Here is a 12,203-nt window from a genome sequence, read left to right on the forward strand (position 1 = left end):
GGCCAAACCGTTGAATTGTGCGGATCTGCTGCGACATATGGATGAATCCGGCTTTAGCTCGAAATTACGAGTGCATGGTGGGGGGCGCACAATACTCGATTGTGTCCCCAACACTTTGAAGAGTGCAGCATAATCGGATAGTGTTCGTTGTTACTCATTTTGTTACGCCATGTTGTCGGATCCTTCTACTTCCAAATCAGTGGATTAGAGTTGTTCTTGTACTGAGTTCTTTCCCTTTCCTTGAAAGTGATGCGTTCAAGCTCGGGGGTCTCCTTCAATCAATATTGATGGATTCCCTCGGGTCATAACACGGAGCTACACCAAAAAGTAAAGAAAAAAAGAAAATCAGAACGATGATAGAATAAGAAGATATGAAATAGAATGTGTAGTGAAATAGCTAAGAAAACAAAGTGCAAAGTATCTCTAAACGCCTAGCTCCCCGGCAACGGCGCCAAAAACTTGACAAGGTCCCTTTCTTATATCCCGCAAGTGCACGGGTTTGTCGAAGTAATAATCCCGGATGAGCGGGGTCGAATCCATAGGGAGTAGGGAGTAAAGACACTTAATTCGATTCTTTGCTATGTGGAGTATCAACAATGATAAGTGTGGTAATGATTCAATTCTCAGAAATTAAAAGCAACAAGTAAGAGAGCAAAAGTAAGGAGGAGGCAAGGCAATCGATAAAGATGGGGTACTCGGATGATGCTTCACCTAGGATAATCGCTTCAAGTGCAAGAACTCTCTATTATGCTTCCTAATCAATGTAATGGTGAGTCGTGGAAATCCTTACGTACATAGTCCCAAATCTAAGGTCAACTATGCCTAACTATATACATGTCCCGGAGGAGAAATCGAACAATCACAACACCTCGCACTCGCATAGAGTTGCAATGAGCTCTAGGGATTCCAAGTGATAAATCTCTTCCTAGATTTAGACCTAACCATTTGGTCCATGCGGAAGGTCCCTAGCCACAATTAAGCCCTAGATACTAAGATCACCTCAACGCTTCACTCCATTGCAAGCGCAACTAGGCTCCAGTGGAGGTTCATCCCTTAGACCATTCACTCTACTATGGCTGCAAAGAACGCGAGGAATGGAGGTAGAATCTATCACGTCGGAGGGGAAAGGGGACGCTCCTGTACCTCTCGACTCATCCTCTCAACCCTCTCCAACCTAGCTTTGTCTAACGCTCGTGGTGTGTCACTAACTCACAAGGTTACCAACAAGAACTCTCAACCCTAGTGTCACTCTAGGGGAAATGTTCATACAATCAAGCATTCAAGGTTGGAACTCACAATAAACATCAATTTATTGAAAGCATAATAAAGAAGTTCAATGAAACGAATACATCCTAGGGTTCACAATCACCCAAGTACCCACTAGGGGGTTTAGCTCTCCATGGAGCTAAGTACAATCAAAGAAATAGAATGTAAAAGCAATGAATCCATAAAGAAACCCCCTCGATAGTCGTGTCGATGGTCTTGTGGAAAGTCCTCTACTCGTCGTCCAAGGATTCCTTCGTCCGGTATATGATACGCCTCGATCGAAGCTCCCCTACCAACCTTCTCCCTAATGGAATCACGATGTCGGAGCCGTAGAACCTCTCCAAAACCTTGGCCAATACCCCTCAAAACCCTAGCCGAAGCCCTCTCGCAAGTTGGGGAAAAGATGGAGAAAAGAATACCAAAATCGGGGCTAAACCGGCTTTAAATAGGGCTGGAATCGGGCAACTCCACGGGCGTGGATGGTACACGAGCCCGTGCGGAATTTCCACATGGGCGTGGATAATTTCCACACGCCCGTGTGGATTCTCTGTTTCTCTGATTTCTCAGGCGGCTGTGAACAGTGCTGTTACAGTAATTGCTACAGTATTGCTACGTTGCTTTGCTACAGTCTTCGCCCTGAATAACTTCCCAATTCCATACTTTCATCGGGGTAATGCAAACGGGCACACGTTCACGTCGTGAATCACTTGCTTCTTCAATGATATATATGTTGGTGGGGTTCTTGTTCTTGTATGCATAAGACGGAATGCTCGAGTGTGACTGCCTTTGTGCCCCTCCAAATGGATGTACTCACTCGAATGCGAGGAGGTTGGCACACACTCTAGCATCTCACACCTGTCCTATGTCTTCGCGTTTGAACCTTAGCAAGATCTCCTCCAAAATAGGTGCATTATGATCCACATTGGCCTATTTCCTTCATACTTAGCCTCACAGCCCTACCTGCATAAAAGTAACATAAAAACACACATATTAATGTAAAACCTGAGAAAATTAATGCTCAACATAAGGAATGAACGCTTCGCATTCATATCGCACAAGCACTTATCAATTGCTACAGTGCTCTGCTACAGTATTCGCCCTGAATAGCTTCCCAATTCCATACTTTCATCGGGGTAACGCAAACGGGCACACGTTCACGTCGTGGATCACTTGCTTCTTCAATGGTGTACACGTTGGTGAAACTCTTGTTCTATGTGCATAAGTTGGAATGCTCGAGTGTGACTGCCTCTGTGCCCTCCAAATGGATGTGGCAACTCGAATACGAGAAGGTTGGCACACATTCTAGCATCTCACATCGACCTATGTCTTCGCGTTTGAACATTAGCAAGATTTCCTCCAAAATCGGTGCATTGTGATCCACATTGGCCTATTTCCTTCATACTCGGCCTCACAGCCCTACCTGCATAAAATTAACATATAAACACACATATTAGTGTAAAAACCCGAGAAAAGTAATGCTCAACATAAGGAATGAATGCTTCACATTCGTATCGCACAAGCACTTATCAAACTCCCCCACACTTAAGTTTTTGCTTGTCCTCAAGCAAAAATTAAAAACGTTATGTGTATCAATGAAGAAGATATTGGAAGTGCTTGGCCTTAGGTTCACCAAAGTATACAAAGAGAGCATTCTACAAGTAAGGGAAATTTGAACACTAAATATGAAAAATCAATGCTTTAGTTAAAAACTTGAATCAAAAAGGAAACAAAACCCGAAATCGTGTACGTGTGTTAACTTACTCAAAAACAACCCAAGGTATACTCCTCAAAGTTCTAGGTACAAGGGACTTATTTATCTACAAAAGTGACAACAATTTCAAAGATGGTAGTAGCTTCACACATCCTCTAAGGGCAAGCTAAGGTGGCTTTCACAGTTTCGAGGTGGTAGCTCTTTATACCGGAGTGGTAGCTTTCACTCATCCTATGAGATAGCTCTTTCTCTCATTAGGGCATAGCTAGTATCCGACTTATGAGAGTAGCTTCATACTACATAGGTGGTAGCTCTTTCCACCCAACAAGCACAAATAAATAATAAAACTATTTTGTTCTTTCTTTTCATTTTCTTTTTCTTTTTCTTTTTTTTTTTAAACAAATTTAGCACAAGAAAATAAATCTAACTAGTCCCTTTAACATCGAACATGAGTTTCCAATTGAGTTCAAAGAGTGAGTAGTGCACTAAGTATAAAACGGGGAAAAAATTCCTAGAAATTCAAGCAAGAACTAGAGCATGAAAACATTCAATGTTAGAAATTCTCCTAAACTCAAGAATACAATCATTGCAACTAAGGTGAACCGCCATTGGCTATGTGAGCATATATCAATCAAGAACAATAGAAAAGATGTGTGCACTATGAAAATCCCCCGCACACTTAAGTTGTACATTGTCCCCAATGTACACATTCAATCTCACTCAAAATATAAATCATTCAAAAGCAAATGTGGGAGAAGCAATCAAAACAATACTACCCTGACTCCTAGTGTGACATTTGATGAAGCTAGTTCGTTGGGAGTAGGGTTCCAACGGGTTGTGAAGCTAACACGACCAAGTACCTCAGTACCTTGGCCGTGTCCATGACTAAGTCTCAATTCCCAAGAAGACAAGACCATCTGCACGCATACACGAGGGGGTTCAGTGAAGCTCAATAAATACAAAATAAAACGAGTGTATATAAAGGATAAAGCAATGAATACAACTCGATGATGCAAAATGAAAATAAACTCAGTAGGAAAATCCTTTCTGAGTAAAAAAAAAATCTAAAAACAGGAAAAATAAAATAGAATGCAAGAAAGTAAAGGAAGGGAAAATCAAGTGTCAGTGTCGCTTTCAGGCTCCTGTACTGCTGCTGCTGGTGAAGCACATAATGGGTCTACCGGTGACGGGGTAGAGGATGGAGGTGCTAGAGGAACTGAAGGTCTGGATCTCAGTAGATTTCGTAGAAAGTCGAACCGGGCCATAAGATCTGTGTACTGAGCCGACTGTATAGCCCGGACCTCTGCTACCTCAGTCCGAATCGCTCTCACATCGGTCTCCAGCCTCTCAATACGATCATAAGCTCGAGTACCCGGTGCTACAGAAGGTGTGGGAATCTGTTGGTCACCCCCTGCAGTATCTCCCTCGCCCCTGGTGGTCTCTGCGGTAGCTGTAGCAAGAGTATAGACTCCTGGTCCAAACCTCCGTACCAACCCCATCATCCTGATAGTATCAAATGCAAGAGGGGTAGGCACAACTGTCTTCTCAGCACCAAGTAAGGCGTCTCCCAAACCCATTCCCAAAATAAGTCTGGTAATATAGGGGCCACCAAACAATAAACTCACTCTCGTCGAATGACCGTGGTACTGCATCCCAAGCGAAGTGGTACATTGCGGGCCATGGAGTACAAAAGAGCAAATCCAGCTTGGTCAAAGCAGCTGTGTTATCTGCTCGACCTATCACGGATCTGCTGATAACTGCGTGCAAATATCTGTAGCTGAACCGGGATAAGCTAGAGGCCTTCGACAACCCCTGTTCATACTCCCTGTGGCCACACAAAATCCTATACGCATGATATGGAGTTACAGATACTGGAAAATCTGCCGGTAATCGTCCATACTCTACTGTACCTGTGTAAGTGACATAGTACAGGCCTGTCCGAATCGCGAACTCAGTGACACTCATGGAGAATGGATGTCCGAATGCTCGAAACTGTATCGCCTCCGTGGTATCAAATCTCCCGTGCATTAAATGAAACTCAAAAGACGCTAAAACCTCTAGCGTCAATGCACGGTAAGCTGGCTCACTGATCGTCAGCAGCCTCCTCCAGCTTCCCACCACTAACATATCCTCAATTTCATTAGTCACCTCATCACCCTGCTGAATATCTTTCAGCACTTACAAATGTACAAAACAAGTCTGCCCAAACCCGAGTGCTGAAAGTCTCTTGAATCGAGCTTGATGCTCGGGGTTTGAAAATTCCATGTGTAACGGCTCGGGTGGTGTGAGTCTGAGACGCTTCACTTCATTTTTCTTCATGCGAGGGGCCATATCTGTAGTACAAAAGAAGGAAAACGATCAAAGAATCTCAAAAGCAATATACTGCAGAATTCCACACGGGCTTGTGGAAATTACACACGCACCGTGTGGATCTGCAGGGCGTTGAAGCTCCCGCACGGGTGCACAACAACTCTCAAAATTTGATTTAAAACCAATTCTAAACGCTTCCTAAACATATACCATGCATGGAAATTCGCAATCAAAGATATTTAATCTATGAAAAACAAGAGTTGGCGAAGAAAAGAGGATGAAAAGGTTACCGAAGAAATATTGTGAAAACTCTGAAAACTCTGAAAATCGGTATGATATGTGAAGCAAAAATCATCCCAAAACAACGATGAACAGTCGAACAGATGATAAGAATTCATTCTCTGCCGACTGGAAATGAAGAATGAGACGGATCACAAGGGTTTTAAGGAAAAAATAGCGTCTCTTGGAATTCTGTGCATCCACACATGCGTGTGGAAATTCACCACACCCGTGCGCCTCACTTCAAGAGCACCATAGGGGCGTATACATGTCCCTGTCCTCTCTCGGGAAAGCGCACCTTTGACCCTGACCGCTCGTGCACGGGGGTGTGGAAAATACCCACGCCCGTGCATCCGACCCACAGGAGAAGACGCACGCCCCTATGACTTCTCTGGTCATCCGAGAAAAATACCAAGTGTTATACACGCCCGTGTGGAAAATCCCCACACGGGCGTGGACATTCACATGCCCAATTTACAGGGGCAACTGCACACCCCTGTGTTTTCTCGGGATGGAGAGAACTCGTCTGTAGGGTTTCACACGGGCGTGTGGAAATTACCCACGCCCGTGCGTGGTTTACAAGGTCGCTCACAGGGGTGAGTCCACGCCCTTGTGTGCTCTCGGGAAAATCTGCCCAACTCTGCAGGAATTCACATACCCGTGCGGAAATTACCCACGGGCATGTGACAGTCGCATGGTCATTCACAGGGGCAGCCGCACGCTCCTGTGCCTTCTCTGGATGAGCTCGTAGTATACACCCACGGGCGTGTGGAAATTCCACAGGCCCGTGTGTTTTCTCTGGATGACTTAGAAAAATCTGCAGGCTCTGTAGAAAATTTCTGAACACATTTACACACTCAGAGCCTGCCCTATTATGTAAATTTTACCAGTGAAAAACACGAAATAGAGCTCACACAACCAAACTTCGCCAATTCTACATGAAAACACACGATTAAAAAAAACTCAAAGTTCACAAGATAATCTCAGCACAAAGATCTAATAGATCAAAACACCAACACATAACAAATAATTAATGCAAACAACTAAACTAAAAGGTAAGAAAATAGTAAACAGTTGGGTTGCCTCCCAAGAAGCGCTTGTTTAACGTCACTAAGCTTGATGTACCTTGCCTTACCTCATGGGGGTTCATTGAGGAAGAATACTTCTCTATTGTCACTGCAAATCTCTCCACCATAGTATGGTTTCTGCCTATGTCCATTCACTTTGAATGTGCCCTTCTCCGTAATGTTAATCTCAATGGCTCCATGGGGTGAAACTTCGGTTATGATATATGGACCAGACCACCTCGATTTGAGTTTCCCCGGAAATAAACGTAGACGAGAGTTAAACAGTAACACCCGATCGCCTACTTTGAAGTCGTTTGGCATCTTAGTATGCTTATAATGCCACTTCCGAATTCTCTCCTTGTATATCCTTGCATTCTCATATGCCTTCATCCTCCATTCGTCTAACTCGTTGAGATGTAACATTCGTTGTTCTCCAGATTTGCGTAAATCGAAATTCATCACTTTAATTGCCCAATATGCTTTGTGCTCTAATTCCACCAGTAAATGACAAGATTTTCCATACACTAAATTATAGGGAGTGGTCCCTATTGGAGTTTTATATGCTGTTCTATGAGCCCAAAGTGTGTCATCCAATCTTTTGGACCAGTCTCGTTTCCCTTGTTCCACTGATTTGGTTAATATTCTCTTGAGCTCTCTATTTGTGACCTCCACTTGCCCACTTGTTTGCGGATGATAATGAGTAGCTAGACGATGATGAACCCCATAGCGTTTTAACACTTTCGCCAGTTGTGTATTACAGAAATGGGTTCCCCGATCGCTGATAATGATGTTTAGAGTTCCAAAGCGGGTAAATAGCTTCTTCAAAAACTTCACCACAGTTTGTGCATCATTAGTTGGAAGAGCTTGGGCTTCCACCCACTTGGAAACATAGTCAACTGCCACCAGAATGTATTGATTTCCATTGGACTTTGGAAATGGTCCCATAAAATCAATTCCCCAAACATCAAATACCTCGCAGAATGGCATGAGATTTTGAGGCATCTCGTCCCTTCACGATAAATTTCCAGCCTTTTGACAACTATCACATTGTAAAACAAACTGATGAACATCTTGGAATAAGGTTGGCCAATAGAACCCAGCGGCTAAAACCTTCTCTGCAGTTCGACTTGAAGCATAATGCCACCCCACTGGGCCTGAGTGACAATGCTCAATGATGTTCCAACCCTCCTCTCTAGAAATGCACCTTCGAACCACCTGATCTGCACAAATACGGAAAAAGTAAGGATCTTCCCAGAAAAAGTTCTTAAGGTCACTGAAAAATTTCTTCTTCTGCTGAAAGCTTAGACCCCCCTTCAGTACCCGTCCTGATAGATAATTCGCAAAATCTGCGAACCATGGAACATCTTTCGATTCTAATTCCTGTACCGCATACAAGTGCTCTTCAGGGAAAAAATCATTAATTTCCTTGTTTACCAGTTCTTGCCCCTCCAACCTTCTAGTCTCGACAGATGGTCGGCAACCACATTCTCTGTCCCCTTTTTATCTTTGATTTCCATATCGAATTCTTGCAACAATGACACGTCCGAATATGCGTGCGTGAATCGCAAGTGTACGAGTGTCGAAGTAATAATTACCCGGTGAGTCGGGTAGTCGAATCCACAAGGAACGGAAGTACTAGTAATAACCACTTCTCAATTATCTAGTCGGAATCAATTAAGATAATGGAGTGAACTAATTGCAAGCAAAGCAAATAAGTATGCAAGAAATAAAGTAGAAGAGTCTCAATCACTAAGGATGAGGTATTCGGGCAATGATCCCCCTAAGATCTTCTTTAACGCTCAAGATTCACTAAATGCTCATAGAATCGAGTCTAATGAGTCGAGGTAGTCCAACGATAGCCAATTCTTGTCTCCAAGCAAAAGGCACTAGTCCCCTACGAGGTCCCGTGGAGAAATCGAGCAATCTCAACACTTCACACCCCATATGACCGCAATATGCTCTAAGGAAACCTAAGAGTGAAACCGATTCCTAAATGTAGATCCAACCCCTAATTCCCGGCGAAGGATCCTAACCCCCTACAAGGTCCCCGGCGGAGAAATCGAGCAATCTCACGCCTCACACCGAATATGGTTGCAAAGAGAATATGGAATACGGAGATAGGAAACACTCAATCGAAAGGGAAAGGGGACATTCCTCCATCTCAAGGCTCACCCTCTCAACCCTCTTTAATCTTGGAAATCCAACTCTAATGGAAACTTCACACATTAAAGTATTAAATCATGCAATGTAATCAACCACAAGGATTAACAACACTAGCAAGCAATTAAATCACAAGATTAAAAACTCAAGACAACTCGGATTAACTAGAAACATTAAGAGAATCAATCCAAAAAAATATAAATCTTAGGGTTCACATGCCCAAATACCTACTAGGGTTTAGCCCTCCATGGGCCTAGTTACAAAACAATAATCAATACAATGAAAAGCAATAAAACCCATAGAGAAAACCCCTCGAATTGCATGCGGATTGGCCTTGATTGGTAGTTCTACGCCTTGAAGGATTCCTCTCCGAGCTAGGTTGCCAATGGCTCCCCAAAAATGCTATGACGTCGAAGGAATCTATCAAAGTTGGTGAAGAACTCCCTATCAATTGGCGAAGACCTTCTCCTCAAACCCCTAGCCGCTCTCTCTCAATGTCTATGCTCAAAACTCCGCAAAAAGTCCCTTTAGAATCGGCCAAAAGGTGTATTTATAGCCTCAAAACGCGTCGTCACGCTGCCCCCACGCCGCCCGCGTGGATATTCCACGCCCGCCGCGGGCTGCAGAATTCCCCACGCCGCCGCTGGAATTTCGCCGCGGCGCGAATGCAATTCGGCTACAGTGATTCGGCTACAATGATTCCGCTACAGTAATTCCGCTACAGTAATTCCGCTGCACAACGATGAACATTCTCCTCTTAAGGCCACACGATCGGGCACACGATCATATGGTAGGCTATCCGGCTTTTTCCTTCATCAATGCGCCTTGAAAGGTCTTGAAATCTTTACAAGGAGGAGGGATGTGGAGACATGGCTGCCTTTGTGCCCTTCCATTAATAACTTGGCTTGCAAAAAAACTATGGAAGTTGGCACACATCTCCTCATACATGAACCCCTCTTGTATCTTCTAACTTGATTTGTACAAGAACTCCCAATATTATGCCATAATAGCCTATCTTCGCTCCCTTTTGAAATCCCAATGCCTTCACAACCTACATGCATAAAAGAACACCCAATACACGAAATGAGACATAAACCATATAAAATATGATGCTCAATGTATGTAAAACAAGCATAAAAACATGTTCACTCAAGCACTTATCAAACAACAATATCCACCGAATCAATCTCGGCTTCGCATCTGCCTTGTTCATGAGATAACGGAGTGCAGAATGATCTGTGAACACGGTGACATTAGATAGGATGAGATATGGTCTGAATTTATCAAAAGCATACACTACTGCTAATAATTCCTTTTCAGTAGTGGTGTAATTCTCTTGTGCACTTGTGAGAGTTTTTCTAGCATAATAGATCGGTTGAAATTGCTTATTTCGTCTCTGACCCAAAACCGCTCCCACTGCATAATCACTAGCATCACACATTACTTCGAATGGCTCATCCCACTTTGGTGTTGTCAGGATTGGTGCTTGCACTAACTTCTCTTTCAACACATTGAATGCATTCAGACAATCGTTTCCAAAATCAAAAGGGGTATCCTTCTCAAGAAGTTTGGTCAACGGCTGGGATATTTTCGAAAAGTCCTTAATAAACCTTCTGTAAAAACCTGCATGGCCCAAGAAAATGCGGATCCCCTTTACATTCGTAGGTGGAGGAAGCTTGTCAATTATCTCAATCTTCGCCTTATCCACCTCCATACCTGCCTGGGAAATCTTATGTCCAAGGACAATGCCTTCTTGTACCATAAAGTGACACTTCTCCCAGTTAAGGACGAGATTCGTCTCTTCACATCTCACTAATACTCTTTCCAAATTGTTTAAGCAAGCATCGAAAGAGTCCCCGAACACTGAAAAATCATCCATGAAAACTTCCATAATATCTTCGAGAAAGTCGTCGAAAATGGCCGTCATGCAGCGCTGAAATGTTGCAGGGGCGTTACACAACCCGAAATGCATTCTTCTATAAGCAAAAGTACCATAAGGGCAAGTAAATGTGGTTTTCTCCTGATCTTCTGGGGCTATTGGAATTTGAAAGTATCCCGACATGCCATCAAAAAAACACTAGAATTGATGTCCCGCTAGTCGTTCCAACATTTGGTCAATAAATGGCAAAGGAAAATGATCTTTCCGAGTGACATCATTCAGTCTCCTATAGTCAATGCAAACTCGCCAACCAGTAACTGTCCTAGTGGGGATTAACTCATTCTTTTTATTCTTCACCACTTTCATTCCTCCCTTTTTCGGGACAACTTGGGTTGTGCTCACCCGCTTGCTATCTGATATGGGATAGATGATTCCAGCATCCAAAAGTTTTATTACTTCCGCCTTAACAACTTCTTTCATATTCGGGTTCAATCTTCGCTGAGGTTGGATCACAGATTTGTAGTCATCCTCCATTAGGATCTTATGAGTGCAGAATGATGGGTTTATACCCCTAATATCGAAGATCTTCCATGTAATAGCTGATTTGTGCTTTTTCAACATTCTAACAAGCTTATCCTTCTGCTCCGTAGACAAGTTTGAAGCTACAATCACAGGGAGTTTAGAGTCCTCCATTAAGAAAGAATATTCCAAATGTGTTGGAAGAGTTTTAAGCTTAAGTTCCGGTGGTTCGACAATTGATGGGTGCAAGCTGCCCTCTTTCAATTCATTAATCTCCTCGTAAACATTTGCCTCATGTTTGCAGTTATTCTCCTCCTCTTCTAACTGAGTACCTATCTCTTTACAATCTGCAACAGATATCAACGTGCCCATTCTACATAGTTCTACTTTTGAAATAGCAACCCCAACTGAAAAGAGTTCCTGCCTCTGATCTTGATAGGAAGAATCAAACTGAGCAAGTATTCTTTCTACACTTTCCTCCAACTGGTCACTCATTGACGCCGATGTGGATTCCTCAAACTGCTTTATCACATTATCTAATTTACTGTTTTGCCCTTGAATCCTGGCGATGTACTCTTCAACCGATTCTTCTACTGGATGTTGAGTTGTACACTGCTCATTGTGAGAAGGACACAACATGTCATGCCATGCAATCGTTTGAACTTTCTGCTCCACGTGTTCAACCATTCTCGTGATAGTGCCAAATGATTCAAACATGTTAATCATTTCCTATATAAAAAAAATAATAAGGAAACATCTGAACAATGATAGAATGAGAAGATATGAAACAGAATGTATGGTGAAATAGCTAAGAAAACAAAGTGCAAAGTATCTCTAAATGCCTACTCCCCGGCAACGGCACCAAAAACTTGACAAGGTCCCCTTGCGTATATCCCGCAAGTGCACGGGTTTGTCAAAGTAATAATCCCGGGTGAGCGGGGTCGAATCCACATGGAGTAGGGAGTTAAAACACTTAATTTGATTCTTAGCTATGTGAAAGATCAGTGATAAG

The sequence above is a fragment of the Dioscorea cayenensis genome, chromosome 8, assembly GCF_009730915.1.
Source record: "Dioscorea cayenensis subsp. rotundata cultivar TDr96_F1 chromosome 8, TDr96_F1_v2_PseudoChromosome.rev07_lg8_w22 25.fasta, whole genome shotgun sequence".
Taxonomy (NCBI): Eukaryota; Viridiplantae; Streptophyta; class Magnoliopsida; order Dioscoreales; family Dioscoreaceae; genus Dioscorea; species Dioscorea cayenensis.